At 44.0% G+C, this 23040-nt stretch overlaps 1 protein-coding gene across 4 annotated transcripts in view; it reads left to right on the top strand.

Annotated features, from left to right (window-relative positions):
- The window catches only part of BSN (bassoon presynaptic cytomatrix protein), a 97398-nt gene that overhangs the window by 1216 nt on the left and 73142 nt on the right, over window positions 1-23040 (top strand). The window lies entirely within an intron of this gene.

Below are 23040 nucleotides of genomic sequence, written 5' to 3'. Positions count from 1 at the left end.
ATAGATTAGTAGACTGAAAACTTAGGAAAGCTACCAAGAGACGACAGGATAAAATGGAAGGCATTATCTTTACACCAAATGGGTCCAGGGAGTAGCAAAACCCCAGGGCGGGAGGGGGCAAAGGCGAGGAGGGGGCACTTCTGGTTCCATGTGAGTCTGCTGATCATGCTGCCTTGGCTTTTCTGTGTGGGAACACATAAACTGTGAAGGAGCATGATTTTTGATTCTTCAGCTGTCCAGCTGTGACTCTCATGTGTTTATTTCCTCAGAAGTCATTTCTTAGACAACTAACAGTAATGAAAGGCTCTTAATAGCCTGAAACCTGACACTGACAGGCCAGCCTGTGAGCATCCCCTTTAAAGGGGGAATTTGCCCATTTTACATTAGCTATTACAGTAATGCAATTGGTTAGCATATGGTTCTTAGCACTGCAAATACTGTCCATTTTGCTGCGTGTTGAGCTGCTGTTTGAGTTTTAGATTGAGGGAGCCTCACCCAGGCTTTAGAGCTCTCTCTCTCCAAGGGAAAGCATCTACAGCTGAATGGAAAAACACCTTGTTGTTGGTAGTTATATATATGGGGAGCTTGACATTTCTCTTCTGGTAACCAAACAGGGTGCTCTGTTTTTAGTTTATCTAATGTTGCAGAAAGAGCCAAACATATGAAATTTTGGAAAGATTGGGCAGCTTAGAGGGATAAGAGGAGACTGGTGTCTACTACTCATATTCCTTTTCAGGGTTTCATTTCTACCCCATCTGTGCATTCTGCTACAGGGCAGACTCATGAATTCCTGTGGGTCGGGGAACCATGGGGCTCCTGCTGGAATTAATAGTCACATAATATTGCTCCTAGCTGTGGACAAGGCTCACCCATGGGCCTATGGTGCTATGGTCCTATGGCTCTCAAACTTAGGGTGAGCTGGGGCTGCTTGTCACCAAAGCTCAGGACTAAGGGCCCCTAGGAGATGGGATTTACTGCTCCAGCTGATATGCAGCTTATCACAGTACCTCAGATGAGCAGTGCCTCCATGATATGTCTCTCCTTCAGCATTAGAATGACTTTTGCTTCTCACCAAAGCATCTCAGGTACCTGATGCCAAATTTAGCATGTTCTATTCAGAGAGGCTACTGAACAGATTGGCCCATTGATTGAAGAAAAGCCCCATGGCATGTGCTTCTGGGCATTCAGGAAAGAGCAGCAGCATAGTTTCAAACAAGTTTGTGAATTTGGGGGCAGTTAGGCCTCATAGAGGTAGGTGGAGGGTCAGGTAAGGGCAAGATCATTTTACTAACCTCAGACAGGTGTGGAAGTGAGGTTCTGGGGGAGTCAATTCCTGGCTCTTTCCTGTTGCCATATTACCCCGTGGTACCCCAGAATTAGTCTTTTCATCCTCATACTGAGCTCAGTTGGGTTCTGTGAGGGGGTGGCTCCGCTATTTATGACTGAAGAGCCTGACTTGAATCCCATAAGTAGCAGCACCACCACACCCATAGTGCTGCCTCTTAGCTCATTTGGATGATATGGCACTTTGGGCATTGGAGAGTCCCTCAAGGCAGGGCTGTCTGCTTCTGGTTTCAGGGTTGCCTGTACAGTTATATAGCTTATACCTTTCTAAAGAAGTGCCAGATCAGAGAAACCTCTACTGTTTGAGCTGTATGCCCTGGCGTGGGCTGCATCCTCCTAGAGGAAGGGGCATCTTTCATTCATTCACTTCTTTTTATGCCTGATGTACAGTGAAGTGCTCAAGTTGATGGGATTTAACCTATGTACATACCCATGACACACCATCAGTTCAAGATGAAACTTTATTAGTTTCCCAGAAAGTACCTTTTAAAAAAATTTCACAGAAGAGCCACAGAAACCAGTGACAATCTGTCTAATCTTTATTTTTAAATTTTTTCTTAAAAATTTTATTTATTCATGAGAGACACAGAGAGAGACACAGAGACACAGGCAGAGGGAAAAGCAGGCTTCCTGCAGGGAGCCGGATACAGGACTTGATCCCTGGATCCTGGGATTACACCCTGAACCGAAGATAGACGCTCAATGGCTGAGCCACCCAGGCGTCCCCAACCTGTCTAATCTATACCACCTGTGGGCTTTGCATGTTCTGAAATTTGCAAATTGATCTTCAGTCAATTAGCTGAGGTGTATTTACCAGTATCAAGAGCCAGCACTGTGTTGGGCTTTGTGGATGATCTGGAAGGGTATACAATGCTCCCCTGTCCTCTAGCATCTCATAGTCTGGGTAGTGAGACAGCTCTCAAAGTGCCAAATTATGAAATTTGGCTGGGCAGCTCAGTGTCTGAGCAGCTCAGGCCGAGAAGTCTCGGGGTCTGAGCAGGTCAGTGTCTGAGAAGTGCTAAATAGACAGTGCTTATAGAACAATTGTCAAGTGAGAAGAGTGGAGAGGCAGAGCCAAGCTTCAAAAGAGGGAGAAACCCAAGGCATGCTGGAAAAATGGTTGGGTTATGAGAGGTGGAGAGGGAGAAATAGCATGAGGAACGTAGTCTACATAGGCAGGGACAGTGGGCAGAGAATGGGGCCAAGTGCAGGGGTATGGAAGAAAGCTGGGGCAAACCAAGTGAGGTGGCTTTCCCTTATTACCCATCAAAATCTATGATCAGCTCAAAGTTACCTCTCACTCACTTCTAGCTCATAAGCTGTGGAGACATCTTTAAGGCATCTGGCACACAGAGTCTGGTCATGTGCTGGAAGGTGAGTGAGGCTGCTCTGTTAACTACAGTCTGAGCTCCTTTCTCAGATGGATTCATCATAATTCTATGCCAATAAGAAAATAAAAATAAAAATAATTGGATTTGTCAGATATATCTGGTCTGGGATTAGCCAGACTTGTTATACTGTATCAGCTAACAGTTAGGCTCTAGAAAAATCTGGGACTAATTTGTAAGGATGAAATGAAAGTATATAATTGCCAGGTTTAGAAATAAGGGCCCTTTATCATTCAGAGATCTAGTTTGGCCTGAGGATCTAGATTCTCATGGAGGGCATGACACAAGAATTATGCTAAAGTGACCTAACATCTAAATGGTAATGATGTCAAAATTTCACCCAAAGGGGCAACCATTTCTCATCTTCCTTGCCAGGGAGAAAGGGGCAGCTTTGAAAATGTAGCTTTTCCTAGCATTGGTAAGACTGATAAATTGCTGCTAAAAACAAACAAACAGGGATCCCTGGGTGGTGCAGCGGTTTGGCGCCTGCCTTTGGCCCAGGGCGTGATCCTGGAGACCCGGGATCGAATCCCATGTCGGACTCCCAGTGCATGGAGCCTGCTTCTCCCTCTGCCTGTGTCTCTGCCTCTCTCTCTCTCTGTGACTATCATAAATAAATAAAAATTAAAAAAAAATGAAAAAAATAAAAAACAAACAAACAAACAAAACAAAACAAAACACGACAAAAAAAAAGGTATGGTGATGTTGGGGAAGAAAGGCTTTCTTCTAATTATTTTTTTAACTTTTTATTATAGAAAATTTCAAATTTCCAGTAGAGGTTGAGAGAATAAGCTAATGAACTCCCATGTTTCCATTGCCCAGCCACAGTTATCACCAACTCATGGTTGGTCAAGTTTATCTGTCTTCCTCACCTGCCATCCCCATGAGGGCAACTTCCAGATATCCCTACATTTCATCATCCATATTTCAGTGTGTATTTCTAAGAAATAAGGGCTTTGTATCACAGCACCACAGCGCCACAATCATCCCCAAACAGGATAACAATTCCTTCCTTCTTTTCTTTATTTTTTTTAAAATTTATTTATTTATTCATGAGAGGTACAGAGAGAGAGAGGCAGAGACATAGGCAGTGGGAGAAGCAGGCTCCATGCAGGGAGCCCAATGTGGGACTTGAATCTGGGACTCCAGGATCATATCCCGAGTCGAAGGCAGATGCTCAACTGCTGAACCAGCCAGGCATCCCATAATTTTACTTTTTTTTTTTTTAAAGTAATCTCTACGCCCGACATGGGGCTTGAACTCATGATCCTGAAATCAAGAGTCACGTGTTCTGTTGACTCTACCAACTAGGCAGGGAGCCAGTTAGGTGCCCTGATAACAATCTCTTCTTAATTTTAGCAAATACCAGTCAGGGTTCAGGGTTTCTGATTATCTTGTGAATTTATTTTTATGGTTGGTTTGTTTGAGTTGTGATCTAAACAGGGTCTACACATTGGATATGTTTGATATATTTCTTGAGTTTCTTTAAATCTGTAGATTCCATCTCCTTTTTTTCTGCCTTGCAGTTGATGATTGGAGAACTGTGTCATTTGTCTTGTTTCTCACATTCTGCAGTATGCCGATTGTGTCTCTATGGTGTCATTTAAGATGTTTCTCTGTCCCATATTTTTCCTTTAAGCTGGAAATTGTATCTAGAGGCCATTCAGATTCTAATTTCATTCTTTTGGCCAAGAAATTCTAGCTTTAAAAAAAAAGTTTGTCAAGGGCTTCAGACATGAAAAGACTGTGAGTTCCCTGAAAGTAGATCCAGACTTTGGACTAATTTGGGAGCCAAAGAAGATACAGTGGGTCGTTTTTCTGTTCTTTTTTCTAAAGTTCTTCTCCTGAGTAGGTTTGATTCTGGATTTGAGAGGGCAAAGCTTTCAAAGCCCTTAGGTCATGCCCTTTCACCCAGCTTTGGGGAATCCTCCCTGTCTATATAAGTCGTCGGTTGCAAGGAGATAGGGTTTGGGGCTTCAATAAATCCTCTCTATTTTCAGAGGTCCTGCATGTCTCAGTAGTGCCCTTTCTTCCTGTTAGTGATAGAAGTGGGAGAGACAGACCCTGCTGTGTGGGGGCTATTTGAGGAGAAATCTATTCCTAGAGCCTGTGGCTCATGGGCAATAAGTAGGGGCTGACTGTGGAGGTAGGTTGGCAAAACTGTCACAATAATTATAACTACTCGTACTGGATGTCTGCTTCACCATGGACATTCTGCTAGGTGTTTGACACATACTCACTCCGACTGCCTGGCCATGTAGCCTAAAGGCCCCATCCATCTGCATCTTACTCATCTTTCCTACCTGGGGACTCACTTTTTACAATGGTGAAATGGTGGCCAAGACTGGCATGCCTACAGCAAGGTCCAAGTGTCACGTTAGGGCTTGAGGCCCTCCTGGTGAGCTGGAGCTTGGTGGACAATGTAGCCACATGGGGACTCTTGCCAGGGCTTCTCTAGGGGTATGTCATGCTGGCAGTGGTACTGCATTAGTAAGACTTGCTCACGCTCCTTTCCTGCCTCAAAGGCCCTTTCCTTCTCCATTTACCAGCATAGTGGCAGAAGCTAGTCATAGCTGGGGAATGAGTTTGGGACCATGGCCTCTGGGACCTGTGGTAGGGGAGATGGAATTCTAGTGTCTCTTCCTGCAGATAGGGCCTCTGGTGGCTGTCTCTTGCCCCCTTGCATTCCTGCAGCCCATGTGTCTTATACATTAGGTTCTGGTCAGCTGTGCCTGTGGAATGGAGCCAGTAAATATGCTCTCTGATTCATCTGTGCTATACCTTGAGCCCCAGGGTGGTCACAGTGCTGCTCTGATCTCTCTATCTGTTCTTTGCTCATATGGGTATCTAGGATTCTTTTTTTTTTTTATTTTTATTTATTTATGATAGTCACAGAGAGAGAGAGAGAGAGAGAGAGAGAGAGAGAGAGAGAGGCAGAGACACAGGCAGAGGGAGAAGCAGGCTCCATGCACCAGGAGCCCCATGTGGGATTCGATCCCGGGTCTCCAGGATCGCGCCCTGGGCCAAAGGCAGGCGCCAAACCGCTGCGCCACCCAGGGATCCCCGGTATCTAGGATTCTTAAGAGAGCCTTGCTCTAGAAGAGCCCCCTTACCTGGTACCCCCACTTCTTTTTTTTAGATTTTTTGAAAAAATTGTCTATTCATGAGAGAGAGAGAGAGAGAGAGAGAGAGAGAGAGGCACAGACACAGGCAGAGGGAGAAGCAGGCTCCATGCAGGGAGCCTGAAGTGGGACTCGATTCCAGGTCTCCAAGATCACACCCTAGGCTGAAGGCAATGCTAAACCGCTGAGCCACCCGGGCTGCCCACCCCCACTTCTTCTTCCTCTTCTTCTTCTTTTTTTAATAGTAAATTTATTTTTTATTGTTGTTCAATTTGTCAACATACAGAATAACACCCAGTGCCCACCCCTACTTCTTAATAAGAATGTCACATGGAGGTGTATTGGGAGCCTTTAGGGAACTCTAGCTCACCCTGGGATAAATCCAGAACTGTTTGGGTGGCCTGGTTGCCTCTGAAGTGGGTGGGGCTGCTATGAGGGCCTAAGGTAAAGAATTTTCCCTGAGCAGAAATAGAAGGGTTAGCTTCTGGGACTTGGCCCCAACCACTGAAGAGATAAAAAAGCCTTAGCAGCAGCTGATGCAAGGATCACCCAATCTGGGACTGCCCCTGGGCCCAGAGTTGTTCTCCAGTGCCATTGGCTTGGGGAGGGGTTATCCCTTCCCAGGATGCTGGAAGAATCAGTAAGGCATTTGGGTGCTTTGAAAGAAAAGAGGGTAAGGAGATTTCCTGAGAGTCACACCTTTACTTCCGATGTATTTGTGCATGCAGGTAGGTAATAAGGGTCACTTGCCGTTTTTGCGTATGGGAGTGGTTGTGAGGGATTTCTACAATTAAGTTCTACGTACTAATAGGAGGATTTTATTTATTTTATTTTTTAATTTTTTAAAAATATTTTATTTATTTATTCATGAGAGACACACAGAGAGAGGCAGAGAGAGAAGCAGGCTCCATGCAGGGAGCCTGATGTGGGACTCGATCCCAGGAGCACTGGATCACACTCTGAGCTGAAGGCAAATGCTCAACCACTGAGCCACCCAGGCATCCCTACAATAGGAGGATATTAAAACGAAATTTTATCTACATATTCAGGAAACCCTTCTCTGAACACTTAGATGCCTATCCCTGGGTGAGATATGAGGAGCAAAGGAAGGACCACAAAATGGGCTGTGCCTTCAAGGAGGTCCTAGTCTGGTAGGAAAGAAAGAGGGACTTGTTTAGATTTTTACCCTCAACTTCCTGAAATTAGAGTTTGCTCCTGCTTTTTCTTTGTTTCATAGAGTTAAGATAAATGAGAGCAAGGGCAGCCCGGGTGGCTCAGAGGTTTAGCGCCGCCTTTGGCCCGGGGTATGGTCCTAGAGACCCGGGATCAAGTCCCATGTCGGGCTCTCTGCATAGAGCCTGCTTCTCCCTCTCCCTGTGTCTCTGCCTCTCTCTCTCTCTCTCTCTCTCTCTCTGTCTCTCTCTGTGTGTGTGTGTGTCTCTGATGAACAAGTAGATAAAATCTTAAAAAAAAAAAAAGATGAGAGCATGATTAAAAGGGCTTGTATTATTTCATATTCTAAAATAATAGAACAGGGCAGCCCGGGTAGCTCAGTGGTTTAAGCGCCGCCTTCGGCCCAGGGCCTGATCCTGGAGACCCAGGATCGAGTTTGAGTCCTACATCGGGCTTCTTGCATGGAGCCTGCTTCTCCTTCTGCCTGTGTCTCTGTCTCTCTCTGTGTGTCTCTCATGAATAAATAAATAAAATCTTTAAGAAAAATAAAATAGTAGAACATATATTTGTATGGTGTTTTGCAGCTTACAAAACACATTCACATAACAGTAACTTATTCTGTTGGGAACTCCAAAGGCCTAATAGGAGAGATTTAGAGGAACAGCCAGCTAGCTGACTTTAGCAAACTGAAATGCCATACACTGAGCACAGCTGGAGAACCACGTCACTTCCTTGCCTCCTGCTCCGAGAAGATGGAAAATTTAGCAACAGGATGGGGAGGGCTTTGAGGACAAGAAAAGGATCAGGAAGTAGGACATTTGAGCAAAGGACAGCATAGGGTGGGGTGGGGGATGGGGAATACTGGGAGCCTCCTGGGTGGGGGTCAGAAACTCAGGCTTTAATCAACCCTGACATTACCCCAAACTGGCTCTACCTGGAGTAGGTCCTCACTATTTTCCATCTGTAAAAGGAGAGGTTTAACTAGATGATCTCCAAGGTCTCCTCCATCTCTGACAGCTTATTTTTGTTAGATGAGTAAGAAGAAAGGGTGATGCTTCCTGCTATTCCTTAGCCCCGCTGAGGAGAGAAAATAGATATGTCGTGCAGACTTTGGGTTAATTAGAAGAACTTTAAATGAAGAGGATTGCTCTTCTTCTGTGCTCTAGAGATCTTTCAGAGTGGACAAGATGACCTTGCAATCAAGCCTGGAGCTTGAAGAGGGACTGGCTGGCACCATGCCTCTCAGTTGCTTCTGGCAGATGGGAGCTCTTGAAAAGCCGCTGGCCTCCTTCTATGGGGTTGGCTGGCCAGCCACCAAGGCTCCTACCTGGCTCTGTGCAGCCCGCTGCAAGCTCCCTGTTTCCAGCCATACATGGTCGCTTATCTCTTGTGTGGTATTCCACTCATACCCCACAGGTGCTCTGGCACCTGTGCTGCCTCCTCCAGGTGGGCAGTAGTGCAGATTCCTTCACTTATAGAGTGAGGAGATGGATGTGATGCTCTCTGCAGTTTCTCCCGCAGCTCTGTGGGTTCTGTGGGCTCTGGCTAGGAGGGAGCTTCCTTCAGGAGCATGGTTTAGCTTCAGTGGGTGATATGTTTGCTCTGTCCTCCTTTTATTTTGAGCATCCAATCCAACTCCTAACAAATGCCAAAATGTCTGCTTCCATATTCTCTGAAGGAGGAGCTCTGCCTTGGTGTGAATACCCAGTGGTCAGTGGCCTTTGGTCCCTCCCAGGCAGATGACTCTACTGTTGGAAAGTTCTTTCTGTTTGTCTGAAATGGGCTTCCTTACATCTCCTGTCTCTTGGCCTAGCTCTACCCTCTGGCATATCCTACTTATCTGCTCACAGGTTTACTCTTACCTCCTCAACTGCAGCGTTCTTCTCTAGACTTGACTCCTTCAGGTCCTCTGGCTGGGATGTAACTCTGGGACCCTCGCCAACCTGGGCCGTTCTGCCCAAGGCTGTCAAGGACAGAAAGGTTCAGAGAATAGGACTAGGACTCCGTATGTCATATGGACTAAGAGTGTCACAATCTGAAGGATAAGTAGCCTTCACTCATCAGCCCGAGAATACCATCCTACACCTCCCTGGGTGCCCTCTGGCCCTACACCCCACACTTGTCCAGCCTTATGCTGGGCATCTCCATCCTAGGCTTGTGCAACCTAAGTATGAATCCGTGGGGGCCTGGATGAGTCTCTGCCATGTCTTCTTTCATTGTCCTTGGGGATCTCTTCCAACCTAGTGAGACCCTAGTTAGTTAGTTTCCTGAAGTAGGGATAGTAACTAAGACAGTGTACTTGTTTTTGGAATCATGCTGAAGAATTTCTCTCCTTCTTATGGCTCTGTGAGCCCACTTTCCAAATCTTTGTATCTCACTTTGAGTGATCAGTGTTGAGCCCTCGAGGCCAAAGCCTGGCCAACTCTGGTTTGAGGTGGTGTCAGCTGAAGATGGTGGTAGAGCTGGGTTGTTTTAGAGAGGCAATCACTCCTTGCACCTATGGAAGTCTCTGTGCACCACAGAGGAAGCTTTCTCTCAGGCCTGTTCTTCCCTGGGTTGGCCATGTCATTCTGGCCTCTTTTTGGGATACACTGGCCTTAGGCTCTGTAGGGTGGATGTTCCCAGGAGCAGCAACACTCTGCACTTGAAACTTTCAAACACATATAAAAAGAAAAAAGATGGTATGATGAACCCCCTCCTGTGAACTCATCACCCAGCTTGAACAATGATCAGTATTTTGCCATCTTGTTTCATCTATATTCCTCCAACTTTTTTTTTTTGACTGAAGTATTTTCTATCAAAATACAAACATATCATTTTCCTCATAAATTCTTTAGGATGTACCTCTAGTAGTTAAAAGCTGTTTTTAAGTTAATCCAGTGACATTGGGATCCCTGGGTGGCTCAGCAGTTTGATGCCTGCCTTCAGCCCGGGGTGTGATCCTGGAGTCCCAGGATTGAGTCCCACCTCCAGCTCCCTGGATGGAGCCTGCTTCTCCCTCTGCCTATGTCTCTGCCTATCTCTCTCTCTGTGTCTCTCATGAATAAGTGAATAAAAAATCTTAAAAAAAATCCAATGACATTATCACAGCCAACAAAGTTAACTATAATTTTTTAAAAGATTTTATTTATTTATTTGACAGAGCACAAGCAGAGGAATTAGCAGAGAGAGAGGGAGAAGGCTCTCTGCTGAGCAGGGAGCTGGACACAGGGCTCGATCCCAGGACCCTGGGATGATGACCTGAGCCAAAGGCAGACATTTAATTGACAGAGCCACCCAGGCACCCCTATAATTTCTTTTTTTTTTTTTTTATAATTTCTTAATATAACTTAAGACCCAGTTCATGTTCAATTTTACTTTTCTCAAAAGTGATCTTTTAGGGTTGTTTTGTTCATATCAGCATCCAAACATTGTATACATGTATATATTGTGTGTATATATAGATATATATATATACACATACACACATACATACATATGTATATGTAATGTATATATGTGTATTTGTTTGAAGATAATAGTATAGATATTTTTACTAACACTAATACTAGTGAATGTAATTTAAGATCTCCTTGTGATTTCTTTTGTCCTTAGCTTATCCCTTTCTAGGGATGTCTAGTCTAAGTTCTATGTTTTATTTTTTTTCTCTTTTAAATTTAAATTCAATTAACTTGTAATATTAATTTCAGAAGTAGAGGTCAGTGATTCATCAGTCTTATATAATACCCACTGCTCATTATATCATGTACCTGCCTTAATGTCCATCACCTAGTTACCCCATCACCCCCTAGCAACCCTCAGTTTGTTTCCTATGATTAAGAATCTCTTATATTTGTCTCCCTCTCTGATTTTGTCTTGTTTTATTTTTCCCTTCTTCCCCTATGATCCTGTTTTGTTTCTTAAATTCCATATATGGGTGAGATCTTACGATAATTGTCTTTCTCTGATTGATTATTTTGCTTACCATAACACCTTCTAGTTCCATCTACATCATTGCAAATGGCAAGGTTTCATTCTTTTTGATGGCTGAGTAGTATTCCAGTGTGTGTGTGTGTGTGTGTGTGTGTGTTTGTGTGTGTGTGTACACCATATCTTTATCCATTCATCTGTCGATGGACACAGTTTCTGTGTTTTAGAGTTGTTAGAAATGATTCTTCTTGGTGAAGTTATATCATTAAGAAGATATACAATTGAACTCTTTTTTCCAGTTTGTGTTCTATTTGTAAGGATTGCTTTTTGATCACTTACCTGTTGCCACGATCATACTGCATGGTAAATCAGCCAAGACTTAGTGGCTTCAAACTTCAAACTTTTTTTTTTTAAAGATTGTATTTATTTATTCATGAGAGAGAGAGAGACAGAGAGAGGCAGAGACATAGGCAGAGGGAGAAGCAGGCTCCATGCAGGGAACCTGATACCTGACTCGATCCCGGGACTCCAGGATCACGCCCCAGGCCAAAGGCAGGCGCTAAACCACTGAGCCAGCCAGGCATCCCCAAACTTCAAACTTTTTATTCTCACTCATGCTGGCTAGAATTCACTGATCTAGGCTGGGCCCGGGCTACAGGGCCCAGTTATTTATTTTTTTTAAAGATTATTTATTTATTTATTCATAGACACAGAGAGAGAGGCAGAGACACAGGCAGAGGGAGAAGCAGGCTCCATGCAGGGAGCCCAACCTGGGACTTGATCCAGGGTCGCCAGGATCACACCCCAGGCTGCAGGCGGCGCCAAACCGCTGCGCCACCAGGGCTGCCCTACAGGGCCCAGATAAACACAGGTCTGCTCTGCATGTCTCTCATCCTCCTTGGACAGCAGGCTAGCCAGGACATGTTCTTCCGGTGGTGACGACAGATGCACAGGAAGGCGTGCCTAACCACACACACACACACACACACACACACACACACACACACACAAACACAACTTCAGTCCTCTGCTTGAAATGACACATCTGCTAACATTACTTTATTTATTTTTAAAGATTTATTTATTTATTTATGTTAGAGAGAGGGAGAGAGAGAGAGAGAGAGGCAGAGACACAGGAGGAGGGAGAAGCAGGCTCCATGCCGGGAGCCTGATGCGGGACTCGATCCCGGGACTCCACGATCGCGCCCTGGGCCAAAGGCAGGCACTAAACTGCTGAGCCACCCAGGGATCCCCTGCTAACATTACTTGAATCAAAACAATTCATATTGAAGCCCAAAGTCAAGGGATGGTGCTTGCAGTAACTCTGACTATATAAGAAATTACCCTAAAACTTAGTGACATCCAACAACCATTATTTTGCTCACGGATTCTGTAGGTCAGGAACTCAGGGCACATGGGATGGCTTATTTCTGCTCTACAGTGTCTGGAGTGTCAGCTGGAAGATTCAAAGGCTGGGGACTGGAATTATCTGACATGTCTTCATCACTTAAATATTTTACAGTTGATTCTTGCTAGTAGTTGGGAGCCTCAGTGCTTCTCCCCATGGGCTAGTTTGAGCTTTCTGTCCACATGGTTTCTGAGTTTACAGGGTATCCTAAGAGAAAGAGAAAGAAGAAGCCAGCTGGAGACTGTACTGCCTTTTATGACCTAGTCTCAAAAGACATGCATTGTTATTTTTACCACAATCTATTATTCATTGAGGCAGTTCTAAAGTCCTACCCAGTTTTGAGAGGAGGAGACATGGACTCCATCTCTTGATGAGGAATGTGCAGGTTCTATAAGAGATTGTAGAAATCTTGTGGAGACCATTTTTGGAGAATAGAGTCTGGCACATCTGAAAAAAATATACTCCGCCCTTAGTGGGAGGAATTGCAAAGTCACATGGCAAAGGGCAGAAATCCATTGAGAACAACAATGCCTTCTACCATTTTTTTTTCTTTTCGATTTAATTTTCTTAAAATTTTGCAAAACTTTTATGTGATTCCAAATAAGATGAATAGAGAGAAGTATAGTTCTATCTTGTTCCCTTTTACCTTTTCTTCCTTCCCTGGTAAGAATTCACCTTTATCAGTTTTTGTCCATTGTTCCTTCTTGAAAATAATATAAGGAAAATATAGATTCATTTAACTAAAAAAAAAGAGATTCATTTAGCTCTCTTTTATATATACATAAAAGGTAGCAAATTCTGAACACTGTGCTGAACTTTGCTTTTTTTCTTATAATGTATCCTGAAAATCACCCTGAAGATCACCCTGCTACCTGAAGGTAGCAGAATGGAAAACTCCTCGTGATTCCTTTTTTGCATCTGTATGGTGCTCTGTCATGCAGGTTTTCCATAGTTTATCCATGGACATTGGCCTGTGGCTATTCCTCTTACAAATAGCTGCATATTGAGGAACCTGGTGTATGTGTCATTTTATATTTTTACTATCTATGGGGCAGTGTATCCAATGGAACGGTTTCCTGGTGTATCTATGGGATATTTTGCATGTTTAGGGTACCTCTGGGTTAGTTTCCTATGGGATGCTGAAACAAGATTGTAAATGCACATTGTGCTATGTTTTGGCAAGCCCGAGGGGCAAAGGCAAAGGTGGGGTGCTAGTGAGAGGCTTGGACAGTGTTCAGGTGCAAGGATGGTCACTGAACCAAGACGAGGGAGTGTGAGGGAGTATGGAGAGGGAGAAAGTGCTAAAAAGTGCTCAACTTCTGAATATATGCTGAATGTAGAGCCAGAGGAGTGCTGAATGGCTGGTTTTGAAGAGTCAGAGAAAGAGAAGAGTCAGGAGGACCCCTCCAATTCTGGCCTGAGCGTGTGGTACACACTGAGGGCAACCGGGGGTGGGGCCTAAGATCAGGAGTTTGCTCTTGGACAAGTTGTGTTTTAGAGGCATCCAAGTGAGACATTACGTAGGCAGCTAGGCATTCAGGTCTGGGCTGGAAAAATAAAGTAGCACCTCACCTGCACATGCATTAATATTAATGCCACCTGTTTCCTACAAGTACCCTGAGGAAGAGATAAGGAAGAGGAAGAGATTGAGGCAATACTGGGGTTCCAAGAGGGCGGGTCAAGTACAGTAAATTTGCCAGACTTTTACCAAATGAAATGCTGGAAATGAAAGCACTCAGTCTGAGGCCTGGCGTTAAGTACCAGCCAGTTGCCTGGTTCCTGCCCAGGGCTGAGGATCTAAAGGTGAACAGATAGATTATTAGCCCTATTTCCTATACAGAGCTGTTTGAATTAAACTTGATTAAGGCTTTGGTCCTTGCCCTCTGGGCGCTCTGACTCCATGGGGGACGCCTGGGGGGCTTAGAGGACCCACTGTGGTCCATCTTCCTCATCTTCATGTTCAGCTTCTAAAACAGATACAGAATTTGGGCCTCAAGCTGGAGAGTTCACTTGAAAGGGCTGGCCCATCCCACAGGCTCTCAGAATCCAAGAGCCACAGAAACCACCTGCTTGCAATGGGAAGAATACCATTTTGTCTCTTAGCCCTCACTTGAGTTCATGAATCTCCAGGAAGTTTGGACAGTGGTGTAGGATAGGGTTCCCTTGGCAGATTTGGGGGGTTGGGAAGAGGGCAGGAAGGAGGGAGCTCCTGGTCTGCGGCTGCTGCTCTGGACGGGTGATCTGCCATAGAGCACCAGGGGCAGAGATACCAGTGTTGCTCTGGAATGTATATTTCTCTGAGCCCAAGGCCCTGGAGGCAGGTTGTGGCACATGGAGCTGGCTCAGAAGTCAGCAGACTGGAGTAGGGCTTTCCCAGGGGCCAGGCATCCATCCTTGCTTTCCTTGTGTACCGAAAGCATTTTTGCAAATCATGGTGCTTAGCACTGACTGGTAGGGGTAGAGGGGCTTCCTGCCTGGATGCTTTTGGGGAACTGTGATGCAGGCTAAGCCTATGAAAGAGGGGCAGAATGGGAGCAATAGAGCAGGGCAGCTTGCTCTGGCTCCCAACAGGCGAGGTCTGCCACACTGCCTCCCCTTCCCCTTCCCTTAACTTCTCAGTTTTATCAGAGTATATTGTGGAGTCCACCCCAGGGTCCTTGCTCTCTCACTGGTACTTGGCACCTCCCTGGCCACCTCCCTGTATTCCTTGGCTTGCTTGAGCTATGAGGACGCAGACACTGAGGAGCTGCAGACACATAGCCTCTGCCCTATCCCTACTCAGGCACTCAGGCAGGTATGAGAAGCCCAGGGAAACCCATCTAGGACTCCAGGGACAGGTGTCACACAACCATCTTCTTTTCTAAATGGTAAAAACCTCCACACCCCTGAGTGTGTGCTGAGGAAGCAAAAATGTCCTCCCTATCCTCAAGTCAGAAAGCCTGGTGGGGACACTTGGCGGTAACACTATTCCCTTTCAATTATCAAGACCCTGGCTTACTGCTCTGGGTCTGCCCTGATGGTGTGGAGAACCCGTCTTTGGAGGCAGGGAAAAAGAAGAAACTAGAGGCTTTGCCTTTTGGGAGAGCATCTTGTGTTCCCTTTAGTCCCTTGTGAGCACTTATTCTGAGACACCCAGGCCTGTGAAGTAGAGGGCCAATGACCCCAGAAGTAATCAAGGCTGAGCCTCTGGCAAGGTATTCAGGGAACACGGGCCTCAGTCAGGCTCCTTTAGCATCATTTTCCCCAGTCCCTAATGGTAGCTCAGGATAAAAACAAAGACATTGATATAAAGGCATGCATTGCTTTCATAAAGATAGTGATGATACTTAGTAGTAATTGATTTTGCTTATACAGTGACTTTTCCTCTTTGTATCTCTGTCCAGTAGAGGATCAAGATTACTGGTAAGGGATGGAAAGATTGAAGCCAGAGAGGTTTTTTTTTTTTTTTTCCCAAGAACCCCATAGCGAGGCAGGGCAGGACCAGGATGAGGCGTGTGGGCTTCCCAGCCCTGGCCTCTGCTTGGTGGATATCCCCTGCCACTTTGGGATGAGGAAACTTTCATATGTCCAGTCAGAAGATTGGACATCCAGTGTGAGGACTGGTCTGTTTGATATCCTTCCTGTCCCTGGATGGGGTTAGCTGGGGGAAAGGGGAGCAGGGGATAGTTTTAGAGTGACCTTGGGATATAAGGCTCTGGGGCCAGATGAGAGGAGTCCAGGCCCTGGTAGGTAGGGTTTGGGGACAAGGCCTTTGCTGCGGTAAGACTCCTTAGAACAGCCCAGAGTTCTTACCTGGGTCAAGCCCCAGAGGCCCCCGGGTCAGAGGTCAGAGGCCTTCATTCTTGGGAATGAAGACAGAGATTGTTCAGTCTTTCCTTCTGCAAGCTGCCGTGGACTCAGGGGTTACCTTCTCAAACAAGCTAACACTCTGTAGGCCACCCTGGAATGTATAGCCTTCAGGAACAAGACCTACAACCATGTAAGTGATTCCAGTAAAGCATGCTGAATTTTATTTGATGCTGTGCTGTGGGAGTGGGTTTAGACATGTGGGATACAAGTGGCACCACCAACACCTGCCCCCAATAAATTAACTTCTCCAAAGGCCCAGCTTTCTCCCCAGGGAATGTTTTCCTCCCAAAAGATACAGACTCATTGTTTGAGAGTGTTGCTTCTTTGTCCAATATTTTTGTTCACTGTTTATTTTCATTCAGTGTTTGTTCATTCAACAAGCATTTATTAATCCCACTGTGGGTCAGGGTGTGTGCAGACTGTGAGTTCACAGAGGAAATGCAGTAGGCAGCCTGGTTGGATCCCATACTCTGGGTGAACAAGAAGGGCTCAGCCAAAGCCACACAGGTAAGAGAAAGGAACACCAAAACTTCTCTTGTCCCCCCACCCTGCCCATTTTGTAGTGGGTTGGCCTGAGCCTCAGATAATGGCTGCTTGTACACACACACACACACACACACACACATACACACACACACAATGAGACCCTGATTACTTCTGGGGCTCCAGGACAATCTACTGGCCATCTTCAGTGGGCATTTTCCTGTCTTAGCTACCTACACCTCCCTGTGGGCTGCTGCTGCTTCTTCTTCTTCTTCTTCTTCTTCTTTTTTTTTTTTTTTTAGATTTTATTTATTTATTCATGAGAGACACAGAGAGAGGCAGAAACATAGGCAGAGGGAGAAGTTGGCTCCCTGTGGTGAGCCTAATGCAGGACTTGATCCCAGGACCCTGGGATCATGCCCTGAGCCTCCAGGGGCACTGTAATCCCCAGGGTTATCTGGCCTGTCCTATCTATTGCTGCCATCTGCTACTCCCACCTCACTGGCTGTGGCATGTGTGCTTTCCTCAGCTGCACTCATGGCTCCTCCACCATCTGCCCTAGACCCCATCTTGAATCCGCCCACCCTCTCCACTGGCCTCCGAAGGACTGACACATACTTTTTTTAAAGAAACTGGATCACACTGACTACATTGTTTTGCAGCCAGCTTTTTTCATGGAACAATATAGGGAGACATTTCTCCCTACTCTCCCATTTCTCAAAGAATCAACAATTTTAGGCCCTAGATATCTTCTTGTCACCTTGTCACTTCTTGAATTGGAGCAATCCATAGTGCCTTTTGGAGTCTTTTGTCCACTCCTGTGTCTTAGGCTCATGTCCAGGCAAGCTCCCAGACCCTTTGCTGTAGCTAGATACCTACTTGCTTAACCTTCAAGAGCAACATGAACTAGAGCAGCACCCTGTAGGGGTAGGACAGTGACTTTACCGCTGGGGCTCTGCCTTTGAACTTCAGAGAGTTTCCTCTGATGACTCTGGTCTGTCTTTCTGGCCAGGGCCATCTCTTGTACGTAGGCGTCCATGTGGAATTCCATTTTCTTACCCGGTATGTGGGATGAATTCACTTTTCTTTATTTATAACTTCTTCAGGTTGCATTGCTTAGATTCCAAATAATCTGAGCAGTTTGCTTGCATAGCATGGCCACGTGCAGCGTGAGGAATCATCTGTGGCTGGCATCTTGGTCCCAGATGGTGCCCCTTCAGAGATTCAACCCCAAATCTGAAGGAGGGTGGACTTCTTTTCTTTGGCCTCTTCCCTACTAAGGGTTTTGGTATTTGGAATTTGAAGATTTTTTTCTAGCACAGTCCAGCTCCACCTTGCATCAGACTTCTACCCACTCCAGGGCAGGATGGTGCTTGGACTCATTCATTCATTCAGTAAATATTTATTCAGCACCTGCTACGTGCCAAGTACCATTGTAGGCAGTCCTCGCTGTTGGCTATGGATCCTGTCCTGCTTCTAAATTTCTTCTTCTTTAATTTTTTCTTTTTATTTTTTATTAAGTAGGCTCCATGCCCAGGGTAAAGCCCAATGTGGGGCTCAAACTTACGACCCTAAGATAAAAAATCAGATGCTTAACCAACTGAGCCACCCAGGCAGCCTCCAATTTTTTCTTTGTTTTGTAGGTTTTCCTACTATTTGTGGAAGTTTTTTTCCTCTAAATTTGCACTAGGAACATGATTATAAATTTCTAACTAATCACATCACAAGAATTTTTCCCTGGGATTTTACTCAAAGTCTACCTTACTAAGAACATTTTAGTCTGCTAAGAAATGCCAAACAACAAGGAGGTGTGTTTCCTGTGTACTGGCCTCAATGTGTTTCTGAGGAGGCACTAGTTTTATAAGGTTGGGGGTCTGAGAGCAGGGCATGAGGGTCATAAATACCCTGGTCGGTTCCTAGACTCACTGCCCATTCTTCCAGTACTCTTTAGCTGCTTTGCTTCTTTTGTCATCAGTGTTCTCATTTGTGAAAGTGGAAATGATAAGAGGACCTGCCCTGCATGGTTGGTAGGAGGTTGATTATGTGAAGAGGGAGCCTGGCACATAGAGTGAGCTGAGAACACAGTAGCTGCTGGGGGTGATGCTGTTACTGTTTTGACTCCCAGGAACAAAAGACACTGAAATCATTAACTATTTCATCGGCTAACGTTTGTTTTTAAAATATATTTATACTATTTTTTGTTTTTTAATTTTGTGAATGCTTAGTATATTAGCACAGAAGTACAAGCTTATAGTTTAGAAATGGATATTGCATTCAGATAGTATTTTTAATCATTTTTTTGAGCTATAATTCACATGCCATAAAATTCACCCATTTAAAGTGTATCACTCCCTGGTTTTTAGTATAAGAGTTTGTGGTCTACAAAAGCTGCAATGCAAGTTTACAACATTTTTATCACACCAAAAAGAAACCCTGTACCTATTAGCAGTCACTTCTCATTCTTCCCCATCCCCAGGCTTAGGTAATCACTAACCTACTGTCTCTGTAGATTTGTCTCTTGTGAACACTTCTTGTTCAGAATAATTTAATTTTTTTGGTGTGTGTCTGATTTCTTTCAGTTAGCATGTTTGCAAGACTCATTCATGATGTAGCATTCTTCAGTGTTTCTTTTTATTGCTCAATAATATTCTGTTATATGGACATACCACATTTTATTCTTTGGTTCATGGATATTTGGGTTATTTCACTTTTTTGGCTTTGGCTCTTATGAATAATTCTGCTATGAACATTTGAGCACAAGGTTTTCTGCAGACATGTTTTCATTTCTTTTGGATGTATTCCAAGGAGTAAAATTGCTAGGTCATATGTTAACTCTACATTTCACATCTGAAGAACTGCTGGACTGTTTTCCGAAGCAACTGCACCATTTTACATTCCAATCAGCAATGAGTGATGGCTCTATTTTTCTCCACATCCTTGTCAACACTTGTTATTATCTTTCCTTTTCTTTTAGCTATCCTATGGGTATGAAGTAGTATCCATTGCAATTTTGATTTATATTTCCATAATGATGAATGATTTGAATATATTTTGAGATGCTTATTGTCTATGTTTATATGTACTCAAATCCTTTGCCTATTTAAATTGAGTTGCCTTTTTATTGAGTTGTAAAAGTTCTTTATATACTCTAGATAGTAGACTCTTATTGGATATTTTATTTAAAAATGTTTTCTCCTATTCTGTGCCTTATCTTTTTACTCTGTTAATGATACATTTGGCGTCAAAAAGTATTAAATTTTGATATAGTCCAGTTTACCTTTTTTGTTGTTTTTTGTGCTTTTGGTTTCATATCTAAGAAATTGCCCAACCCAAGGTCATGAAGATTTACTTTTGTTTTTTTCTTTTTCTTTCTTTTTTTTTTTTTTAAGAGATTTTATTTATTTACTCATGAGAGACACAGAGAGAGAGGCAGACACAGGCAGAGGGAGAAGCCGGCTCCCTGTGGGGAGCTCAGTGTAGGACTTGATCCCAGGATCATGCCCTGAACTGAAGGCAGACACTCAACCACTGAACCACCCAGGCGTCCCTACCTTTGTTGTTTTCTAAGAGTTTCATAGCTTTAGCATTTACATAAAAAAAAAATTTACTTATTTATTTTATTTATTTATTTTTTTTATTTATTTATGACAGTCACAGAGAGAGAGAGAGAGAGAGAGAGAGGCAGAGACACAGGCAGCGGGAGAAGCAGGCTCCATGCACCGGGAGCCCGATGTGGGATTCGATCCCGGGTCTCCAGGATCGCGCCCTGGGCCAAAGGCAGGCGCCAAACCGCTGAGCCACCCAGGGATCCCTACTTATTTATTTTAGAAAAAGAGACTCTGTGTGTGTGTATGTGTATGTGTGTGTGTCTAGGTACAGTGGGAGAAGGAGAGAGAATCCTCAAACAGACTCCCTGCTGAGCAAGGGACCCCGAGATCATGACTTAAGCCAAATCAAGAGTTGGCCACTCAACCAATGGAGCCACCTAGGCACCCCTTGGCACTTACATTTAGGTCAGTGATCCATTTAAGTTAATTAATTAACTAATTAATTAATTAGAGGGATTGAGAGAGTAAAAGTATGAGCAGGGTGAGGAGCAGAGGGAGAGGGACAAGCAGATTCCTCCTCACTGAGGAGGGAGCCCAACTTGGGGCTTGATCTAAGGATCTGGAATCATGACCTGAGCCTAGGCCAGATGCTTAACTGACTGAACCACCCAGGCACCGTTTTTGAGTTAATTTTTAGGTATGGTGTGAGCTAGGAATCCAACTTCATTTTTTTTTTTTTTTTTTTTTTGCGTGTAGATGTTCAATTGTCCCAGCACCGTTTATTGGAAGGACTATTTTTTCTATATTGTATTTTCTTGGCATCCTCATCAATAGGAGAGGAAGGGAGATAGAGGAACCGATTGGTCAGTGGAGCAGTGAGAACACGCACACATAAATTAAGTTTACCATCTTATATGGGCATGGTTTGTGGCAGCTCAAAATAAGTACAATAGTACCATCAAAAGTCACTGCTCACAGATCATCATAACAAGTATAATAATAACAAATTTGAAATATCTCAAGACTTATCAAAATGTGACATAAAGGCACAATGTGAGCAAATGCTGTTGGAAAAATAGTCCCAATAGACTTGGTCAATGCAGGGTTGCCACAAACCTTCAATTTATTTAAAAAAAAAAAAGGCAATAAAATGAGGTCTGCCTATATTTAGGAATGTGTTAATTTATATTTACTTGTGAATTCCCCAAGTTTTTTCTGTTATCAATTTCTATTTTAATTATGTTGTGTTCAGAGAACATATTGTATGATTTCAGTTCTTTTAAATTTATTGAGACTTGTTTTATGGTCTTGTTTATGGTCTAAGCTCTAGAATGTTCCATGTGTACTTAAGAGGAATGTGCACTCTGCTGTTGTTGGGTGGAATGTTTTACAGATGTCTGTTAGGTCTATTTGGTTTATACTGTTGTTAAGGTCTTCTGTTTTCTTATTGATCTTTTGCTAAGCTGTTCTGTGCATTATTAATAAGTGCTTGTATTGGGATGCCTGGGTGGCTCAGTGGTTGAGCGTCTGCCTTTGGCACAGGGAATGATCCCTGGATCCAGGATCGAGTCCCCCATCAGCCTCCTCCTGGGGAGCCTGCTTCTCCTTCTGCCTATGTCTCTGCCTCTGTCTCTGTCTTTCATAAATAAATAAATAAAATCTTTAAAAAAAGTATTGATATTGAAGTCTTTAGTTATTGTTTTTAAAAAAATATTATTTATTAATTTATCTGAGAGAGAGCAAGAACGAATGGTGGGGAGGGGCCGAGGGAGAGAGAGAGAGAAAAGCAGACCCCCTCCTGAGCAGGAAGCCTGATAGGGGGCTGGATCCCAGGACCCAGAGACCATGACCTGAGCTGAAGGCACACGCTTTACCAACTGAACCATCCAGGCACTACTGTTGTTGAATTTTCTATTTCTCCCTTTAATTGTCAGTTTTTGCTTCATGTATTTTGGTGCTTCATTATTAAGTGTGTGTGTGTGTGTGTGTGTGTGTGTGTGTGTGTGTATGTATATATATATATAATTGTGTATAATTGCATATATTATATATTGATTGTATACAATTATAATAATCATATATAATTTTAATCTTTCTAATGGATTGACCTTCTATCAATCTTTATCTTCAGTAATATCTTTTGTTGTTGTTCTAAAGCCTGTTTTGTTTGATATTAGTATAGCCACTCTAGCTCTCTTACAGTTGCTGTTTGCATGGTAATCTTTTCTCATTAAAAAAATTTCAATCTGTTTGTATCTTTGAATTTAAAATGTGTCTCTCATATATAGCATATAGTTGGATTTTTTTTCTAAAGATTTTATTTATTCATGAGAGACACAGAGAGAGAGAGGCAGAGACATAGGCAGAGGGAGGAGCAGCAGGCTCCATGCAGGGAGCCCGATACAGTACTCAATCCCGGGACTCCAGGATCACTCCCTGAGCCAAAGGCAGAGGCCCAACTGCTGAGCCACCCAGGCATCCCTAGTTGGATTTTTATTTATTTTTTAAAGATTTTATTATTCATTAGAGACACACACAGAGAGAGAGAGAGGCAGAGACACAAGCCGAGGGAGAAGCAGGCTCCATGCAGGGAGCCCGATGTGGGACTCAATCCCGGGACTCCAGGATCACACCCTGGGCCGAAGGCAGGCGCTAAACTGCTTAGCCACCTGGGGATCCCCACCTAGTGGATTTTTTTTTTCCTAGCTGGATTTTTAAATCCAGTTTGATAATCTCTGTCTTTTGGTTAGATTGTTTAATCAATTTTTATTTAATAATGTTATTGATATGGTTGGACTTACATCTGCTGATTTGTT

Source organism: Vulpes vulpes, chromosome 9, assembly GCF_048418805.1.
Source record: "Vulpes vulpes isolate BD-2025 chromosome 9, VulVul3, whole genome shotgun sequence".
Lineage (NCBI taxonomy): Eukaryota > Metazoa > Chordata > Mammalia > Carnivora > Canidae > Vulpes > Vulpes vulpes.
The sequence above is the reverse complement of the archived record's forward strand: the minus strand, read 5'-3'. Positions and strand labels throughout refer to the sequence as shown.